A 19,169-nucleotide genomic window follows, 5' to 3' on the forward strand; every position below is an offset into this window, starting at 1 on the left:
GTAATGTTAATAAATAAATTTATAAATCTCACAACAACAAAAAAAAAAAAAATACACGAAGCGCGTCCTTCCGGCTCATAAGTTTTGGAACTCAGGATTGCGTTCGCGCCAACGTGACAAATTGTCAATAAAAAAGAATGCGGCTGCTTTCGACCGAAAAGTGTGATTTTGTGTGTGTTGGGATAAGAACCGAATGCGAATTCCGCCATGCGCCTACATCATCTGGGCCCCAACGGCCATACCATGTTGAGTACACCGGTTCTCGTCCGATCACCGAAGTTAAGCAACATCGGGCGTGGTTAGTACTTGGATGGGTGACCACCTGGGAACACCACGTGCTGTTGGCTCCCTTTCATTTACTTTTTTTTTTTTTTTATACCGCCTTCTTTCCATACCACCGTTCTGTTGTGACAAAGATTCTTGCTTAAGCATTTTAATCTACTGTAATGACCATAAGGTGCGAAATTGCAGTAAATATCTCAGTTTGAGGGAGAATGTGCTAACCAAGTTCGCCAGGAAGTCTTTGAAAACGACAAAACAGTACGAATCGGCAGATGTGTTCTGAAATACGTCAGCGCCTGTTGTTGTATAGCGGTGTACAATTCCTACTTCGATATGTAATTATACATTTATTCCTTAGTCGACTCGTCTCGTCTCGTCATCTCCTGCAGACGTTTCTTGTGCTTGCGCTGTTATATGGGCCACGACCCGAGCGGCAGCGAGCGGCAGTCGAGCAAAGTCGGGACAAGTCGGGACGGGGACAGGGACAGGAATGGTGCGAATGCACTGCAAATTACGCAAACACCTCGTCTGAGGCGAGGCGAGGCGAGGCGAGGCGAGGCGAAGAAGCTCACATCGCCAGCAGTGGCGCCCTCCAACAACACTCTGCCACACCCCGCACAGGCCATACGCCGGTCGGCCGCGCGCCAGCCCTCCTGCGCTGGACACCAGGGACAAGATGCGTCTTCCGCGAGTGTCGAAGGCTGCACGCGCCAAGCGGATGACAGGAGGTGCAACGAGAAGCTGCGCGTCTCACACACACGGCGGCGCGCCCGCTAATTCGGCAGTCGCTCTGCTGGCACGTCGGATTGCGGAAGGAAGTGCTTACAATTACAATTCTGTTCGTGTTTTATGTTGTAAAGTTGTTAGCTTGTAACGATGTAATGTTAATAAATAAATTTATAAATCTCACAACAACAAAAAAAAAAAAATACACGAAGCGCGTCCTTCCGGCTCATAAGTTTTGGAACTCAGGATTGCGTTCGCGCCAACGTGACAAATTGTCAATAAAAAAGAATGCGGCTGCTTTCGACCGAAAAGTGTGATTTTGTGTGTGTTGGGATAAGAACCGAATGCGAATTCCGCCATGCGCCTACATCATCTGGGCCCCAACGGCCATACCATGTTGAGTACACCGGTTCTCGTCCGATCACCGAAGTTAAGCAACATCGGGCGTGGTTAGTACTTGGATGGGTGACCACCTGGGAACACCACGTGCTGTTGGCTCCCTTTCATTTACTTTTTTTTTTTTTTTATACCGCCTTCTTTCCATACCACCGTTCTGTTGTGACAAAGATTCTTGCTTAAGCATTTTAATCTACTGTAATGACCATAAGGTGCGAAATTGCAGTAAATATCTCAGTTTGAGGGAGAATGTGCTAACCAAGTTCGCCAGGAAGTCTTTGAAAACGACAAAACAGTACGAATCGGCAGATGTGTTCTGAAATACGTCAGCGCCTGTTGTTGTATAGCGGTGTACAATTCCTACTTCGATATGTAATTATACATTTATTCCTTAGTCGACTCGTCTCGTCTCGTCATCTCCTGCAGACGTTTCTTGTGCTTGCGCTGTTATATGGGCCACGACCCGAGCGGCAGCGAGCGGCAGTCGAGCAAAGTCGGGACAAGTCGGGACGGGGACAGGGACAGGAATGGTGCGAATGCACTGCAAATTACGCAAACACCTCGTCTGAGGCGAGGCGAGGCGAGGCGAGGCGAGGCGAAGAAGCTCACATCGCCAGCAGTGGCGCCCTCCAACAACACTCTGCCACACCCCGCACAGGCCATACGCCGGTCGGCCGCGCGCCAGCCCTCCTGCGCTGGACACCAGGGACAAGATGCGTCTTCCGCGAGTGTCGAAGGCTGCACGCGCCAAGCGGATGACAGGAGGTGCAACGAGAAGCTGCGCGTCTCACACACACGGCGGCGCGCCCGCTAATTCGGCAGTCGCTCTGCTGGCACGTCGGATTGCGGAAGGAAGTGCTTACAATTACAATTCTGTTCGTGTTTTATGTTGTAAAGTTGTTAGCTTGTAACGATGTAATGTTAATAAATAAATTTATAAATCTCACAACAACAAAAAAAAAAAAAATACACGAAGCGCGTCCTTCCGGCTCATAAGTTTTGGAACTCAGGATTGCGTTCGCGCCAACGTGACAAATTGTCAATAAAAAAGAATGCGGCTGCTTTCGACCGAAAAGTGTGATTTTGTGTGTGTTGGGATAAGAACCGAATGCGAATTCCGCCATGCGCCTACATCATCTGGGCCCCAACGGCCATACCATGTTGAGTACACCGGTTCTCGTCCGATCACCGAAGTTAAGCAACATCGGGCGTGGTTAGTACTTGGATGGGTGACCACCTGGGAACACCACGTGCTGTTGGCTCCCTTTCATTTACTTTTTTTTTTTTTTTATACCGCCTTCTTTCCATACCACCGTTCTGTTGTGACAAAGATTCTTGCTTAAGCATTTTAATCTACTGTAATGACCATAAGGTGCGAAATTGCAGTAAATATCTCAGTTTGAGGGAGAATGTGCTAACCAAGTTCGCCAGGAAGTCTTTGAAAACGACAAAACAGTACGAATCGGCAGATGTGTTCTGAAATACGTCAGCGCCTGTTGTTGTATAGCGGTGTACAATTCCTACTTCGATATGTAATTATACATTTATTCCTTAGTCGACTCGTCTCGTCTCGTCATCTCCTGCAGACGTTTCTTGTGCTTGCGCTGTTATATGGGCCACGACCCGAGCGGCAGCGAGCGGCAGTCGAGCAAAGTCGGGACAAGTCGGGACGGGGACAGGGACAGGAATGGTGCGAATGCACTGCAAATTACGCAAACACCTCGTCTGAGGCGAGGCGAGGCGAGGCGAGGCGAGGCGAAGAAGCTCACATCGCCAGCAGTGGCGCCCTCCAACAACACTCTGCCACACCCCGCACAGGCCATACGCCGGTCGGCCGCGCGCCAGCCCTCCTGCGCTGGACACCAGGGACAAGATGCGTCTTCCGCGAGTGTCGAAGGCTGCACGCGCCAAGCGGATGACAGGAGGTGCAACGAGAAGCTGCGCGTCTCACACACACGGCGGCGCGCCCGCTAATTCGGCAGTCGCTCTGCTGGCACGTCGGATTGCGGAAGGAAGTGCTTACAATTACAATTCTGTTCGTGTTTTATGTTGTAAAGTTGTTAGCTTGTAACGATGTAATGTTAATAAATAAATTTATAAATCTCACAACAACAAAAAAAAAAAAATACACGAAGCGCGTCCTTCCGGCTCATAAGTTTTGGAACTCAGGATTGCGTTCGCGCCAACGTGACAAATTGTCAATAAAAAAGAATGCGGCTGCTTTCGACCGAAAAGTGTGATTTTGTGTGTGTTGGGATAAGAACCGAATGCGAATTCCGCCATGCGCCTACATCATCTGGGCCCCAACGGCCATACCATGTTGAGTACACCGGTTCTCGTCCGATCACCGAAGTTAAGCAACATCGGGCGTGGTTAGTACTTGGATGGGTGACCACCTGGGAACACCACGTGCTGTTGGCTCCCTTTCATTTACTTTTTTTTTTTTTTTATACCGCCTTCTTTCCATACCACCGTTCTGTTGTGACAAAGATTCTTGCTTAAGCATTTTAATCTACTGTAATGACCATAAGGTGCGAAATTGCAGTAAATATCTCAGTTTGAGGGAGAATGTGCTAACCAAGTTCGCCAGGAAGTCTTTGAAAACGACAAAACAGTACGAATCGGCAGATGTGTTCTGAAATACGTCAGCGCCTGTTGTTGTATAGCGGTGTACAATTCCTACTTCGATATGTAATTATACATTTATTCCTTAGTCGACTCGTCTCGTCTCGTCATCTCCTGCAGACGTTTCTTGTGCTTGCGCTGTTATATGGGCCACGACCCGAGCGGCAGCGAGCGGCAGTCGAGCAAAGTCGGGACAAGTCGGGACGGGGACAGGGACAGGAATGGTGCGAATGCACTGCAAATTACGCAAACACCTCGTCTGAGGCGAGGCGAGGCGAGGCGAGGCGAGGCGAGGCGAAGAAGCTCACATCGCCAGCAGTGGCGCCCTCCAACAACACTCTGCCACACCCCGCACAGGCCATACGCCGGTCGGCCGCGCGCCAGCCCTCCTGCGCTGGACACCAGGGACAAGATGCGTCTTCCGCGAGTGTCGAAGGCTGCACGCGCCAAGCGGATGACAGGAGGTGCAACGAGAAGCTGCGCGTCTCACACACACGGCGGCGCGCCCGCTAATTCGGCAGTCGCTCTGCTGGCACGTCGGATTGCGGAAGGAAGTGCTTACAATTACAATTCTGTTCGTGTTTTATGTTGTAAAGTTGTTAGCTTGTAACGATGTAATGTTAATAAATAAATTTATAAATCTCACAACAACAAAAAAAAAAAAATACACGAAGCGCGTCCTTCCGGCTCATAAGTTTTGGAACTCAGGATTGCGTTCGCGCCAACGTGACAAATTGTCAATAAAAAAGAATGCGGCTGCTTTCGACCGAAAAGTGTGATTTTGTGTGTGTTGGGATAAGAACCGAATGCGAATTCCGCCATGCGCCTACATCATCTGGGCCCCAACGGCCATACCATGTTGAGTACACCGGTTCTCGTCCGATCACCGAAGTTAAGCAACATCGGGCGTGGTTAGTACTTGGATGGGTGACCACCTGGGAACACCACGTGCTGTTGGCTCCCTTTCATTTACTTTTTTTTTTTTTTTTATACCGCCTTCTTTCCATACCACCGTTCTGTTGTGACAAAGATTCTTGCTTAAGCATTTTAATCTACTGTAATGACCATAAGGTGCGAAATTGCAGTAAATATCTCAGTTTGAGGGAGAATGTGCTAACCAAGTTCGCCAGGAAGTCTTTGAAAACGACAAAACAGTACGAATCGGCAGATGTGTTCTGAAATACGTCAGCGCCTGTTGTTGTATAGCGGTGTACAATTCCTACTTCGATATGTAATTATACATTTATTCCTTAGTCGACTCGTCTCGTCTCGTCATCTCCTGCAGACGTTTCTTGTGCTTGCGCTGTTATATGGGCCACGACCCGAGCGGCAGCGAGCGGCAGTCAAGCAAAGTCGGGACAAGTCGGGACGGGGACAGGGACAGGAATGGTGCGAATGCACTGCAAATTACGCAAACACCTCGTCTGAGGCGAGGCGAGGCGAGGCGAGGCGAGGCGAAGAAGCTCACATCGCCAGCAGTGGCGCCCTCCAACAACACTCTGCCACACCCCGCACAGGCCATACGCCGGTCGGCCGCGCGCCAGCCCTCCTGCGCTGGACACCAGGGACAAGATGCGTCTTCCGCGAGTGTCGAAGGCTGCACGCGCCAAGCGGATGACAGGAGGTGCAACGAGAAGCTGCGCGTCTCACACACACGGCGGCGCGCCCGCTAATTCGGCAGTCGCTCTGCTGGCACGTCGGATTGCGGAAGGAAGTGCTTACAATTACAATTCTGTTCGTGTTTTATGTTGTAAAGTTGTTAGCTTGTAACGATGTAATGTTAATAAATAAATTTATAAATCTCACAACAACAAAAAAAAAAAAATACACGAAGCGCGTCCTTCCGGCTCATAAGTTTTGGAACTCAGGATTGCGTTCGCGCCAACGTGACAAATTGTCAATAAAAAAGAATGCGGCTGCTTTCGACCGAAAAGTGTGATTTTGTGTGTGTTGGGATAAGAACCGAATGCGAATTCCGCCATGCGCCTACATCATCTGGGCCCCAACGGCCATACCATGTTGAGTACACCGGTTCTCGTCCGATCACCGAAGTTAAGCAACATCGGGCGTGGTTAGTACTTGGATGGGTGACCACCTGGGAACACCACGTGCTGTTGGCTCCCTTTCATTTACTTTTTTTTTTTTTTATACCGCCTTCTTTCCATACCACCGTTCTGTTGTGACAAAGATTCTTGCTTAAGCATTTTAATCTACTGTAATGACCATAAGGTGCGAAATTGCAGTAAATATCTCAGTTTGAGGGAGAATGTGCTAACCAAGTTCGCCAGGAAGTCTTTGAAAACGACAAAACAGTACGAATCGGCAGATGTGTTCTGAAATACGTCAGCGCCTGTTGTTGTATAGCGGTGTACAATTCCTACTTCGATATGTAATTATACATTTATTCCTTAGTCGACTCGTCTCGTCTCGTCATCTCCTGCAGACGTTTCTTGTGCTTGCGCTGTTATATGGGCCACGACCCGAGCGGCAGCGAGCGGCAGTCGAGCAAAGTCGGGACAAGTCGGGACGGGGACAGGGACAGGAATGGTGCGAATGCACTGCAAATTACGCAAACACCTCGTCTGAGGCGAGGCGAGGCGAGGCGAGGCGAGGCGAAGAAGCTCACATCGCCAGCAGTGGCGCCCTCCAACAACACTCTGCCACACCCCGCACAGGCCATACGCCGGTCGGCCGCGCGCCAGCCCTCCTGCGCTGGACACCAGGGACAAGATGCGTCTTCCGCGAGTGTCGAAGGCTGCACGCGCCAAGCGGATGACAGGAGGTGCAACGAGAAGCTGCGCGTCTCACACACACGGCGGCGCGCCCGCTAATTCGGCAGTCGCTCTGCTGGCACGTCGGATTGCGGAAGGAAGTGCTTACAATTACAATTCTGTTCGTGTTTTATGTTGTAAAGTTGTTAGCTTGTAACGATGTAATGTTAATAAATAAATTTATAAATCTCACAACAACAAAAAAAAAAAATACACGAAGCGCGTCCTTCCGGCTCATAAGTTTTGGAACTCAGGATTGCGTTCGCGCCAACGTGACAAATTGTCAATAAAAAAGAATGCGGCTGCTTTCGACCGAAAAGTGTGATTTTGTGTGTGTTGGGATAAGAACCGAATGCGAATTCCGCCATGCGCCTACATCATCTGGGCCCCAACGGCCATACCATGTTGAGTACACCGGTTCTCGTCCGATCACCGAAGTTAAGCAACATCGGGCGTGGTTAGTACTTGGATGGGTGACCACCTGGGAACACCACGTGCTGTTGGCTCCCTTTCATTTACTTTTTTTTTTTTTTATACCGCCTTCTTTCCATACCACCGTTCTGTTGTGACAAAGATTCTTGCTTAAGCATTTTAATCTACTGTAATGACCATAAGGTGCGAAATTGCAGTAAATATCTCAGTTTGAGGGAGAATGTGCTAACCAAGTTCGCCAGGAAGTCTTTGAAAACGACAAAACAGTACGAATCGGCAGATGTGTTCTGAAATACGTCAGCGCCTGTTGTTGTATAGCGGTGTACAATTCCTACTTCGATATGTAATTATACATTTATTCCTTAGTCGACTCGTCTCGTCTCGTCATCTCCTGCAGACGTTTCTTGTGCTTGCGCTGTTATATGGGCCACGACCCGAGCGGCAGCGAGCGGCAGTCGAGCAAAGTCGGGACAAGTCGGGACGGGGACAGGGACAGGAATGGTGCGAATGCACTGCAAATTACGCAAACACCTCGTCTGAGGCGAGGCGAGGCGAGGCGAGGCGAGGCGAAGAAGCTCACATCGCCAGCAGTGGCGCCCTCCAACAACACTCTGCCACACCCCGCACAGGCCATACGCCGGTCGGCCGCGCGCCAGCCCTCCTGCGCTGGACACCAGGGACAAGATGCGTCTTCCGCGAGTGTCGAAGGCTGCACGCGCCAAGCGGATGACAGGAGGTGCAACGAGAAGCTGCGCGTCTCACACACACGGCGGCGCGCCCGCTAATTCGGCAGTCGCTCTGCTGGCACGTCGGATTGCGGAAGGAAGTGCTTACAATTACAATTCTGTTCGTGTTTTATGTTGTAAAGTTGTTAGCTTGTAACGATGTAATGTTAATAAATAAATTTATAAATCTCACAACAACAAAAAAAAAAAAATACACGAAGCGCGTCCTTCCGGCTCATAAGTTTTGGAACTCAGGATTGCGTTCGCGCCAACGTGACAAATTGTCAATAAAAAAGAATGCGGCTGCTTTCGACCGAAAAGTGTGATTTTGTGTGTGTTGGGATAAGAACCGAATGCGAATTCCGCCATGCGCCTACATCATCTGGGCCCCAACGGCCATACCATGTTGAGTACACCGGTTCTCGTCCGATCACCGAAGTTAAGCAACATCGGGCGTGGTTAGTACTTGGATGGGTGACCACCTGGGAACACCACGTGCTGTTGGCTCCCTTTCATTTACTTTTTTTTTTTTTTTATACCGCCTTCTTTCCATACCACCGTTCTGTTGTGACAAAGATTCTTGCTTAAGCATTTTAATCTACTGTAATGACCATAAGGTGCGAAATTGCAGTAAATATCTCAGTTTGAGGGAGAATGTGCTAACCAAGTTCGCCAGGAAGTCTTTGAAAACGACAAAACAGTACGAATCGGCAGATGTGTTCTGAAATACGTCAGCGCCTGTTGTTGTATAGCGGTGTACAATTCCTACTTCGATATGTAATTATACATTTATTCCTTAGTCGACTCGTCTCGTCTCGTCATCTCCTGCAGACGTTTCTTGTGCTTGCGCTGTTATATGGGCCACGACCCGAGCGGCAGCGAGCGGCAGTCGAGCAAAGTCGGGACAAGTCGGGACGGGGACAGGGACAGGAATGGTGCGAATGCACTGCAAATTACGCAAACACCTCGTCTGAGGCGAGGCGAGGCGAGGCGAGGCGAGGCGAAGAAGCTCACATCGCCAGCAGTGGCGCCCTCCAACAACACTCTGCCACACCCCGCACAGGCCATACGCCGGTCGGCCGCGCGCCAGCCCTCCTGCGCTGGACACCAGGGACAAGATGCGTCTTCCGCGAGTGTCGAAGGCTGCACGCGCCAAGCGGATGACAGGAGGTGCAACGAGAAGCTGCGCGTCTCACACACACGGCGGCGCGCCCGCTAATTCGGCAGTCGCTCTGCTGGCACGTCGGATTGCGGAAGGAAGTGCTTACAATTACAATTCTGTTCGTGTTTTATGTTGTAAAGTTGTTAGCTTGTAACGATGTAATGTTAATAAATAAATTTATAAATCTCACAACAACAAAAAAAAAAAAAATACACGAAGCGCGTCCTTCCGGCTCATAAGTTTTGGAACTCAGGATTGCGTTCGCGCCAACGTGACAAATTGTCAATAAAAAAGAATGCGGCTGCTTTCGACCGAAAAGTGTGATTTTGTGTGTGTTGGGATAAGAACCGAATGCGAATTCCGCCATGCGCCTACATCATCTGGGCCCCAACGGCCATACCATGTTGAGTACACCGGTTCTCGTCCGATCACCGAAGTTAAGCAACATCGGGCGTGGTTAGTACTTGGATGGGTGACCACCTGGGAACACCACGTGCTGTTGGCTCCCTTTCATTTACTTTTTTTTTTTTTTTATACCGCCTTCTTTCCATACCACCGTTCTGTTGTGACAAAGATTCTTGCTTAAGCATTTTAATCTACTGTAATGACCATAAGGTGCGAAATTGCAGTAAATATCTCAGTTTGAGGGAGAATGTGCTAACCAAGTTCGCCAGGAAGTCTTTGAAAACGACAAAACAGTACGAATCGGCAGATGTGTTCTGAAATACGTCAGCGCCTGTTGTTGTATAGCGGTGTACAATTCCTACTTCGATATGTAATTATACATTTATTCCTTAGTCGACTCGTCTCGTCTCGTCATCTCCTGCAGACGTTTCTTGTGCTTGCGCTGTTATATGGGCCACGACCCGAGCGGCAGCGAGCGGCAGTCGAGCAAAGTCGGGACAAGTCGGGACGGGGACAGGGACAGGAATGGTGCGAATGCACTGCAAATTACGCAAACACCTCGTCTGAGGCGAGGCGAGGCGAGGCGAGGCGAGGCGAAGAAGCTCACATCGCCAGCAGTGGCGCCCTCCAACAACACTCTGCCACACCCCGCACAGGCCATACGCCGGTCGGCCGCGCGCCAGCCCTCCTGCGCTGGACACCAGGGACAAGATGCGTCTTCCGCGAGTGTCGAAGGCTGCACGCGCCAAGCGGATGACAGGAGGTGCAACGAGAAGCTGCGCGTCTCACACACACGGCGGCGCGCCCGCTAATTCGGCAGTCGCTCTGCTGGCACGTCGGATTGCGGAAGGAAGTGCTTACAATTACAATTCTGTTCGTGTTTTATGTTGTAAAGTTGTTAGCTTGTAACGATGTAATGTTAATAAATAAATTTATAAATCTCACAACAACAAAAAAAAAAAAATACACGAAGCGCGTCCTTCCGGCTCATAAGTTTTGGAACTCAGGATTGCGTTCGCGCCAACGTGACAAATTGTCAATAAAAAAGAATGCGGCTGCTTTCGACCGAAAAGTGTGATTTTGTGTGTGTTGGGATAAGAACCGAATGCGAATTCCGCCATGCGCCTACATCATCTGGGCCCCAACGGCCATACCATGTTGAGTACACCGGTTCTCGTCCGATCACCGAAGTTAAGCAACATCGGGCGTGGTTAGTACTTGGATGGGTGACCACCTGGGAACACCACGTGCTGTTGGCTCCCTTTCATTTACTTTTTTTTTTTTTTATACCGCCTTCTTTCCATACCACCGTTCTGTTGTGACAAAGATTCTTGCTTAAGCATTTTAATCTACTGTAATGACCATAAGGTGCGAAATTGCAGTAAATATCTCAGTTTGAGGGAGAATGTGCTAACCAAGTTCGCCAGGAAGTCTTTGAAAACGACAAAACAGTACGAATCGGCAGATGTGTTCTGAAATACGTCAGCGCCTGTTGTTGTATAGCGGTGTACAATTCCTACTTCGATATGTAATTATACATTTATTCCTTAGTCGACTCGTCTCGTCTCGTCATCTCCTGCAGACGTTTCTTGTGCTTGCGCTGTTATATGGGCCACGACCCGAGCGGCAGCGAGCGGCAGTCGAGCAAAGTCGGGACAAGTCGGGACGGGGACAGGGACAGGAATGGTGCGAATGCACTGCAAATTACGCAAACACCTCGTCTGAGGCGAGGCGAGGCGAGGCGAGGCGAGGCGAAGAAGCTCACATCGCCAGCAGTGGCGCCCTCCAACAACACTCTGCCACACCCCGCACAGGCCATACGCCGGTCGGCCGCGCGCCAGCCCTCCTGCGCTGGACACCAGGGACAAGATGCGTCTTCCGCGAGTGTCGAAGGCTGCACGCGCCAAGCGGATGACAGGAGGTGCAACGAGAAGCTGCGCGTCTCACACACACGGCGGCGCGCCCGCTAATTCGGCAGTCGCTCTGCTGGCACGTCGGATTGCGGAAGGAAGTGCTTACAATTACAATTCTGTTCGTGTTTTATGTTGTAAAGTTGTTAGCTTGTAACGATGTAATGTTAATAAATAAATTTATAAATCTCACAACAACAAAAAAAAAAAAATACACGAAGCGCGTCCTTCCGGCTCATAAGTTTTGGAACTCAGGATTGCGTTCGCGCCAACGTGACAAATTGTCAATAAAAAAGAATGCGGCTGCTTTCGACCGAAAAGTGTGATTTTGTGTGTGTTGGGATAAGAACCGAATGCGAATTCCGCCATGCGCCTACATCATCTGGGCCCCAACGGCCATACCATGTTGAGTACACCGGTTCTCGTCCGATCACCGAAGTTAAGCAACATCGGGCGTGGTTAGTACTTGGATGGGTGACCACCTGGGAACACCACGTGCTGTTGGCTCCCTTTCATTTACTTTTTTTTTTTTTTTATACCGCCTTCTTTCCATACCACCGTTCTGTTGTGACAAAGATTCTTGCTTAAGCATTTTAATCTACTGTAATGACCATAAGGTGCGAAATTGCAGTAAATATCTCAGTTTGAGGGAGAATGTGCTAACCAAGTTCGCCAGGAAGTCTTTGAAAACGACAAAACAGTACGAATCGGCAGATGTGTTCTGAAATACGTCAGCGCCTGTTGTTGTATAGCGGTGTACAATTCCTACTTCGATATGTAATTATACATTTATTCCTTAGTCGACTCGTCTCGTCTCGTCATCTCCTGCAGACGTTTCTTGTGCTTGCGCTGTTATATGGGCCACGACCCGAGCGGCAGCGAGCGGCAGTCGAGCAAAGTCGGGACAAGTCGGGACGGGGACAGGGACAGGAATGGTGCGAATGCACTGCAAATTACGCAAACACCTCGTCTGAGGCGAGGCGAGGCGAGGCGAGGCGAGGCGAAGAAGCTCACATCGCCAGCAGTGGCGCCCTCCAACAACACTCTGCCACACCCCGCACAGGCCATACGCCGGTCGGCCGCGCGCCAGCCCTCCTGCGCTGGACACCAGGGACAAGATGCGTCTTCCGCGAGTGTCGAAGGCTGCACGCGCCAAGCGGATGACAGGAGGTGCAACGAGAAGCTGCGCGTCTCACACACACGGCGGCGCGCCCGCTAATTCGGCAGTCGCTCTGCTGGCACGTCGGATTGCGGAAGGAAGTGCTTACAATTACAATTCTGTTCGTGTTTTATGTTGTAAAGTTGTTAGCTTGTAACGATGTAATGTTAATAAATAAATTTATAAATCTCACAACAACAAAAAAAAAAAAATACACGAAGCGCGTCCTTCCGGCTCATAAGTTTTGGAACTCAGGATTGCGTTCGCGCCAACGTGACAAATTGTCAATAAAAAAGAATGCGGCTGCTTTCGACCGAAAAGTGTGATTTTGTGTGTGTTGGGATAAGAACCGAATGCGAATTCCGCCATGCGCCTACATCATCTGGGCCCCAACGGCCATACCATGTTGAGTACACCGGTTCTCGTCCGATCACCGAAGTTAAGCAACATCGGGCGTGGTTAGTACTTGGATGGGTGACCACCTGGGAACACCACGTGCTGTTGGCTCCCTTTCATTTACTTTTTTTTTTTTTTTATACCGCCTTCTTTCCATACCACCGTTCTGTTGTGACAAAGATTCTTGCTTAAGCATTTTAATCTACTGTAATGACCATAAGGTGCGAAATTGCAGTAAATATCTCAGTTTGAGGGAGAATGTGCTAACCAAGTTCGCCAGGAAGTCTTTGAAAACGACAAAACAGTACGAATCGGCAGATGTGTTCTGAAATACGTCAGCGCCTGTTGTTGTATAGCGGTGTACAATTCCTACTTCGATATGTAATTATACATTTATTCCTTAGTCGACTCGTCTCGTCTCGTCATCTCCTGCAGACGTTTCTTGTGCTTGCGCTGTTATATGGGCCACGACCCGAGCGGCAGCGAGCGGCAGTCGAGCAAAGTCGGGACAAGTCGGGACGGGGACAGGGACAGGAATGGTGCGAATGCACTGCAAATTACGCAAACACCTCGTCTGAGGCGAGGCGAGGCGAGGCGAGGCGAGGCGAAGAAGCTCACATCGCCAGCAGTGGCGCCCTCCAACAACACTCTGCCACACCCCGCACAGGCCATACGCCGGTCGGCCGCGCGCCAGCCCTCCTGCGCTGGACACCAGGGACAAGATGCGTCTTCCGCGAGTGTCGAAGGCTGCACGCGCCAAGCGGATGACAGGAGGTGCAACGAGAAGCTGCGCGTCTCACACACACGGCGGCGCGCCCGCTAATTCGGCAGTCGCTCTGCTGGCACGTCGGATTGCGGAAGGAAGTGCTTACAATTACAATTCTGTTCGTGTTTTATGTTGTAAAGTTGTTAGCTTGTAACGATGTAATGTTAATAAATAAATTTATAAATCTCACAACAACAAAAAAAAAAAAATACACGAAGCGCGTCCTTCCGGCTCATAAGTTTTGGAACTCAGGATTGCGTTCGCGCCAACGTGACAAATTGTCAATAAAAAAGAATGCGGCTGCTTTCGACCGAAAAGTGTGATTTTGTGTGTGTTGGGATAAGAACCGAATGCGAATTCCGCCATGCGCCTACATCATCTGGGCCCCAACGGCCATACCATGTTGAGTACACCGGTTCTCGTCCGATCACCGAAGTTAAGCAACATCGGGCGTGGTTAGTACTTGGATGGGTGACCACCTGGGAACACCACGTGCTGTTGGCTCCCTTTCATTTACTTTTTTTTTTTTTTTATACCGCCTTCTTTCCATACCACCGTTCTGTTGTGACAAAGATTCTTGCTTAAGCATTTTAATCTACTGTAATGACCATAAGGTGCGAAATTGCAGTAAATATCTCAGTTTGAGGGAGAATGTGCTAACCAAGTTCGCCAGGAAGTCTTTGAAAACGACAAAACAGTACGAATCGGCAGATGTGTTCTGAAATACGTCAGCGCCTGTTGTTGTATAGCGGTGTACAATTCCTACTTCGATATGTAATTATACATTTATTCCTTAGTCGACTCGTCTCGTCTCGTCATCTCCTGCAGACGTTTCTTGTGCTTGCGCTGTTATATGGGCCACGACCCGAGCGGCAGCGAGCGGCAGTCGAGCAAAGTCGGGACAAGTCGGGACGGGGACAGGGACAGGAATGGTGCGAATGCACTGCAAATTACGCAAACACCTCGTCTGAGGCGAGGCGAGGCGAGGCGAGGCGAGGCGAAGAAGCTCACATCGCCAGCAGTGGCGCCCTCCAACAACACTCTGCCACACCCCGCACAGGCCATACGCCGGTCGGCCGCGCGCCAGCCCTCCTGCGCTGGACACCAGGGACAAGATGCGTCTTCCGCGAGTGTCGAAGGCTGCACGCGCCAAGCGGATGACAGGAGGTGCAACGAGAAGCTGCGCGTCTCACACACACGGCGGCGCGCCCGCTAATTCGGCAGTCGCTCTGCTGGCACGTCGGATTGCGGAAGGAAGTGCTTACAATTACAATTCTGTTCGTGTTTTATGTTGTAAAGTTGTTAGCTTGTAACGATGTAATGTTAATAAATAAATTTATAAATCTCACAACAACAAAAAAAAAAAAATACACGAAGCGCGTCCTTCCGGCTCATAAGTTTTGGAACTCAGGATTGCGTTCGCGCCAACGTGACAAATTGTCAATAAAAAAGAATGCGGCTGCTTTCGACCGAAAAGTGTGATTTTGTGTGTGTTGGGATAAGAACCGAATGCGAATTCCGCCATGCGCCTACATCATCTGGGCCCCAACGGCCATACCATGTTGAGTACACCGGTTCTCGTCCGATCACCGAAGTTAAGCAACATCGGGCGTGGTTAGTACTTGGATGGGTGACCACCTGGGAACACCACGTGCTGTTGGCTCCCTTTCATTTACTTTTTTTTTTTTTTTATACCGCCTTCTTTCCATACCACCGTTCTGTTGTGACAAAGATTCTTGCTTAAGCATTTTAATCTACTGTAATGACCATAAGGTGCGAAATTGCAGTAAATATCTCAGTTTGAGGGAGAATGTGCTAACCAAGTTCGCCAGGAAGTCTTTGAAAACGACAAAACAGTACGAATCGGCAGATGTGTTCTGAAATACGTCAGCGCCTGTTGTTGTATAGCGGTGTACAATTCCTACTTCGATATGTAATTATACATTTATTCCTTAGTCGACTCGTCTCGTCTCGTCATCTCCTGCAGACGTTTCTTGTGCTTGCGCTGTTATATGGGCCACGACCCGAGCGGCAGCGAGCGGCAGTCGAGCAAAGTCGGGACAAGTCGGGACGGGGACAGGGACAGGAATGGTGCGAATGCACTGCAAATTACGCAAACACCTCGTCTGAGGCGAGGCGAGGCGAGGCGAGGCGAGGCGAAGAAGCTCACATCGCCAGCAGTGGCGCCCTCCAACAACACTCTGCCACACCCCGCACAGGCCATACGCCGGTCGGCCGCGCGCCAGCCCTCCTGCGCTGGACACCAGGGACAAGATGCGTCTTCCGCGAGTGTCGAAGGCTGCACGCGCCAAGCGGATGACAGGAGGTGCAACGAGAAGCTGCGCGTCTCACACACACGGCGGCGCGCCCGCTAATTCGGCAGTCGCTCTGCTGGCACGTCGGATTGCGGAAGGAAGTGCTTACAATTACAATTCTGTTCGTGTTTTATGTTGTAAAGTTGTTAGCTTGTAACGATGTAATGTTAATAAATAAATTTATAAATCTCACAACAACAAAAAAAAAAAAATACACGAAGCGCGTCCTTCCGGCTCATAAGTTTTGGAACTCAGGATTGCGTTCGCGCCAACGTGACAAATTGTCAATAAAAAAGAATGCGGCTGCTTTCGACCGAAAAGTGTGATTTTGTGTGTGTTGGGATAAGAACCGAATGCGAATTCCGCCATGCGCCTACATCATCTGGGCCCCAACGGCCATACCATGTTGAGTACACCGGTTCTCGTCCGATCACCGAAGTTAAGCAACATCGGGCGTGGTTAGTACTTGGATGGGTGACCACCTGGGAACACCACGTGCTGTTGGCTCCCTTTCATTTACTTTTTTTTTTTTTTTATACCGCCTTCTTTCCATACCACCGTTCTGTTGTGACAAAGATTCTTGCTTAAGCATTTTAATCTACTGTAATGACCATAAGGTGCGAAATTGCAGTAAATATCTCAGTTTGAGGGAGAATGTGCTAACCAAGTTCGCCAGGAAGTCTTTGAAAACGACAAAACAGTACGAATCGGCAGATGTGTTCTGAAATACGTCAGCGCCTGTTGTTGTATAGCGGTGTACAATTCCTACTTCGATATGTAATTATACATTTATTCCTTAGTCGACTCGTCTCGTCTCGTCATCTCCTGCAGACGTTTCTTGTGCTTGCGCTGTTATATGGGCCACGACCCGAGCGGCAGCGAGCGGCAGTCGAGCAAAGTCGGGACAAGTCGGGACGGGGACAGGGACAGGAATGGTGCGAATGCACTGCAAATTACGCAAACACCTCGTCTGAGGCGAGGCGAGGCGAGGCGAGGCGAGGCGAAGAAGCTCACATCGCCAGCAGTGGCGCCCTCCAACAACACTCTGCCACACCCCGCACAGGCCATACGCCGGTCGGCCGCGCGCCAGCCCTCCTGCGCTGGACACCAGGGACAAGATGCGTCTTCCGCGAGTGTCGAAGGCTGCACGCGCCAAGCGGATGACAGGAGGTGCAACGAGAAGCTGCGCGTCTCACACACACGGCGGCGCGCCCGCTAATTCGGCAGTCGCTCTGCTGGCACGTCGGATTGCGGAAGGAAGTGCTTACAATTACAATTCTGTTCGTGTTTTATGTTGTAAAGTTGTTAGCTTGTAACGATGTAATGTTAATAAATAAATTTATAAATCTCACAACAACAAAAAAAAAAAAAATACACGAAGCGCGTCCTTCCGGCTCATAAGTTTTGGAACTCAGGATTGCGTTCGCGCCAACGTGACAAATTGTCAATAAAAAAGAATGCGGCTGCTTTCGACCGAAAAGTGTGATTTTGTGTGTGTTGGGATAAGAACCGAATGCGAATTCCGCCATGCGCCTACATCATCTGGGCCCCAACGGCCATACCATGTTGAGTACACCGGTTCTCGTCCGATCACCGAAGTTAAGCAACATCGGGCGTGGTTAGTACTTGGATGGGTGACCACCTGGGAACACCACGTGCTGTTGGCTCCCTTTCATTTACTTTTTTTTTTTTTTTATACCGCCTTCTTTCCATACCACCGTTCTGTTGTGACAAAGATTCTTGCTTAAGCATTTTAATCTACTGTAATGACCATAAGGTGCGAAATTGCAGTAAATATCTCAGTTTGAGGGAGAATGTGCTAACCAAGTTCGCCAGGAAGTCTTTGAAAACGACAAAACAGTACGAATCGGCAGATGTGTTCTGAAATACGTCAGCGCCTGTTGTTGTATAGCGGTGTACAATTCCTACTTCGATATGTAATTATACATTTATTCCTTAGTCGACTCGTCTCGTCTCGTCATCTCCTGCAGACGTTTCTTGTGCTTGCGCTGTTATATGGGCCACGACCCGAGCGGCAGTCGAGCAAAGTCGGGACAAGTCGGGACGGGGACAGGGACAGGAATGGTGCGAATGCACTGCAAATTACGCAAACACCTCGTCTGAGGCGAGGCGAGGCGAGGCGAGGCGAGGCGAAGAAGCTCACATCGCCAGCAGTGGCGCCCTCCAACAACACTCTGCCACACCCCGCACAGGCCATACGCCGGTCGGCCGCGCGCCAGCCCTCCTGCGCTGGACACCAGGGACAAGATGCGTCTTCCGCGAGTGTCGAAGGCTGCACGCGCCAAGCGGATGACAGGAGGTGCAACGAGAAGCTGCGCGTCTCACACACACGGCGGCGCGCCCGCTAATTCGGCAGTCGCTCTGCTGGCACGTCGGATTGCGGAAGGAAGTGCTTACAATTACAATTCTGTTCGTGTTTTATGTTGTAAAGTTGTTAGCTTGTAACGATGTAATGTTAATAAATAAATTTATAAATCTCACAACAACAAAAAAAAAAAAAATACACGAAGCGCGTCCTTCCGGCTCATAAGTTTTGGAACTCAGGATTGCGTTCGCGCCAACGTGACAAATTGTCAATAAAAAAGAATGCGGCTGCTTTCGACCGAAAAGTGTGATTTTGTGTGTGTTGGGATAAGAACCGAATGCGAATTCCGCCATGCGCCTACATCATCTGGGCCCCAACGGCCATACCATGTTGAGTACACCGGTTCTCGTCCGATCACCGAAGTTAAGCAACATCGGGCGTGGTTAGTACTTGGATGGGTGACCACCTGGGAACACCACGTGCTGTTGGCTCCCTTTCATTTACTTTTTTTTTTTTTTTATACCGCCTTCTTTCCATACCACCGTTCTGTTGTGACAAAGATTCTTGCTTAAGCATTTTAATCTACTGTAATGACCATAAGGTGCGAAATTGCAGTAAATATCTCAGTTTGAGGGAGAATGTGCTAACCAAGTTCGCCAGGAAGTCTTTGAAAACGACAAAACAGTACGAATCGGCAGATGTGTTCTGAAATACGTCAGCGCCTGTTGTTGTATAGCGGTGTACAATTCCTACTTCGATATGTAATTATACAT

The 19,169-nt window shown here is 49.8% G+C and overlaps 17 non-coding genes across 17 annotated transcripts; all 17 read left to right on the forward strand.

Moving 5' to 3' along the window:
* The first annotated feature begins 228 nt into the window (after nucleotides 1-228).
* LOC124587375 lies at nucleotides 229-347 on the forward strand. Its single transcript, XR_006975482.1, has one exon. It is a non-coding gene; the product is annotated as a 5S ribosomal RNA (ribosomal RNA).
* Nucleotides 348-1,387: 1,040 nt separating this feature from the next.
* LOC124587376 lies at nucleotides 1,388-1,506 on the forward strand. Its single transcript, XR_006975483.1, has one exon. It is a non-coding gene; the product is annotated as a 5S ribosomal RNA (ribosomal RNA).
* Nucleotides 1,507-2,547: 1,041 nt separating this feature from the next.
* On the forward strand, nucleotides 2,548-2,666 carry LOC124587377. The gene has a single exon (XR_006975484.1). It is a non-coding gene; the product is annotated as a 5S ribosomal RNA (ribosomal RNA).
* Nucleotides 2,667-3,706: 1,040 nt separating this feature from the next.
* LOC124587378 lies at nucleotides 3,707-3,825 on the forward strand. Its single transcript, XR_006975485.1, has one exon. It is a non-coding gene; the product is annotated as a 5S ribosomal RNA (ribosomal RNA).
* Nucleotides 3,826-4,870: 1,045 nt separating this feature from the next.
* Nucleotides 4,871-4,989, forward strand: LOC124587379. The gene has a single exon (XR_006975486.1). It is a non-coding gene; the product is annotated as a 5S ribosomal RNA (ribosomal RNA).
* A 1,041-nt stretch (nucleotides 4,990-6,030) lies between these two features.
* LOC124587380 lies at nucleotides 6,031-6,149 on the forward strand. Its single transcript, XR_006975487.1, has one exon. It is a non-coding gene; the product is annotated as a 5S ribosomal RNA (ribosomal RNA).
* A 1,038-nt stretch (nucleotides 6,150-7,187) lies between these two features.
* Nucleotides 7,188-7,306, forward strand: LOC124587381. Its single transcript, XR_006975488.1, has one exon. It is a non-coding gene; the product is annotated as a 5S ribosomal RNA (ribosomal RNA).
* Nucleotides 7,307-8,345: 1,039 nt separating this feature from the next.
* Nucleotides 8,346-8,464, forward strand: LOC124587383. The gene has a single exon (XR_006975489.1). It is a non-coding gene; the product is annotated as a 5S ribosomal RNA (ribosomal RNA).
* Nucleotides 8,465-9,505: 1,041 nt separating this feature from the next.
* Nucleotides 9,506-9,624, forward strand: LOC124587385. The gene has a single exon (XR_006975491.1). It is a non-coding gene; the product is annotated as a 5S ribosomal RNA (ribosomal RNA).
* Nucleotides 9,625-10,664: 1,040 nt separating this feature from the next.
* LOC124587386 lies at nucleotides 10,665-10,783 on the forward strand. The gene has a single exon (XR_006975492.1). It is a non-coding gene; the product is annotated as a 5S ribosomal RNA (ribosomal RNA).
* A 1,039-nt stretch (nucleotides 10,784-11,822) lies between these two features.
* Nucleotides 11,823-11,941, forward strand: LOC124587387. Its single transcript, XR_006975493.1, has one exon. It is a non-coding gene; the product is annotated as a 5S ribosomal RNA (ribosomal RNA).
* A 1,040-nt stretch (nucleotides 11,942-12,981) lies between these two features.
* On the forward strand, nucleotides 12,982-13,100 carry LOC124587388. The gene has a single exon (XR_006975494.1). It is a non-coding gene; the product is annotated as a 5S ribosomal RNA (ribosomal RNA).
* Nucleotides 13,101-14,140: 1,040 nt separating this feature from the next.
* On the forward strand, nucleotides 14,141-14,259 carry LOC124587389. The gene has a single exon (XR_006975495.1). It is a non-coding gene; the product is annotated as a 5S ribosomal RNA (ribosomal RNA).
* A 1,040-nt stretch (nucleotides 14,260-15,299) lies between these two features.
* On the forward strand, nucleotides 15,300-15,418 carry LOC124587312. The gene has a single exon (XR_006975425.1). It is a non-coding gene; the product is annotated as a 5S ribosomal RNA (ribosomal RNA).
* A 1,040-nt stretch (nucleotides 15,419-16,458) lies between these two features.
* LOC124587313 lies at nucleotides 16,459-16,577 on the forward strand. Its single transcript, XR_006975426.1, has one exon. It is a non-coding gene; the product is annotated as a 5S ribosomal RNA (ribosomal RNA).
* A 1,041-nt stretch (nucleotides 16,578-17,618) lies between these two features.
* Nucleotides 17,619-17,737, forward strand: LOC124587314. Its single transcript, XR_006975427.1, has one exon. It is a non-coding gene; the product is annotated as a 5S ribosomal RNA (ribosomal RNA).
* Nucleotides 17,738-18,768: 1,031 nt separating this feature from the next.
* LOC124587315 lies at nucleotides 18,769-18,887 on the forward strand. The gene has a single exon (XR_006975428.1). It is a non-coding gene; the product is annotated as a 5S ribosomal RNA (ribosomal RNA).
* The last annotated feature ends 282 nt before the right edge of the window (nucleotides 18,888-19,169 follow it).

The sequence above is a fragment of the Schistocerca americana genome, unplaced genomic scaffold, assembly GCF_021461395.2.
Source record: "Schistocerca americana isolate TAMUIC-IGC-003095 unplaced genomic scaffold, iqSchAmer2.1 HiC_scaffold_599, whole genome shotgun sequence".
Lineage (NCBI taxonomy): Eukaryota > Metazoa > Arthropoda > Insecta > Orthoptera > Acrididae > Schistocerca > Schistocerca americana.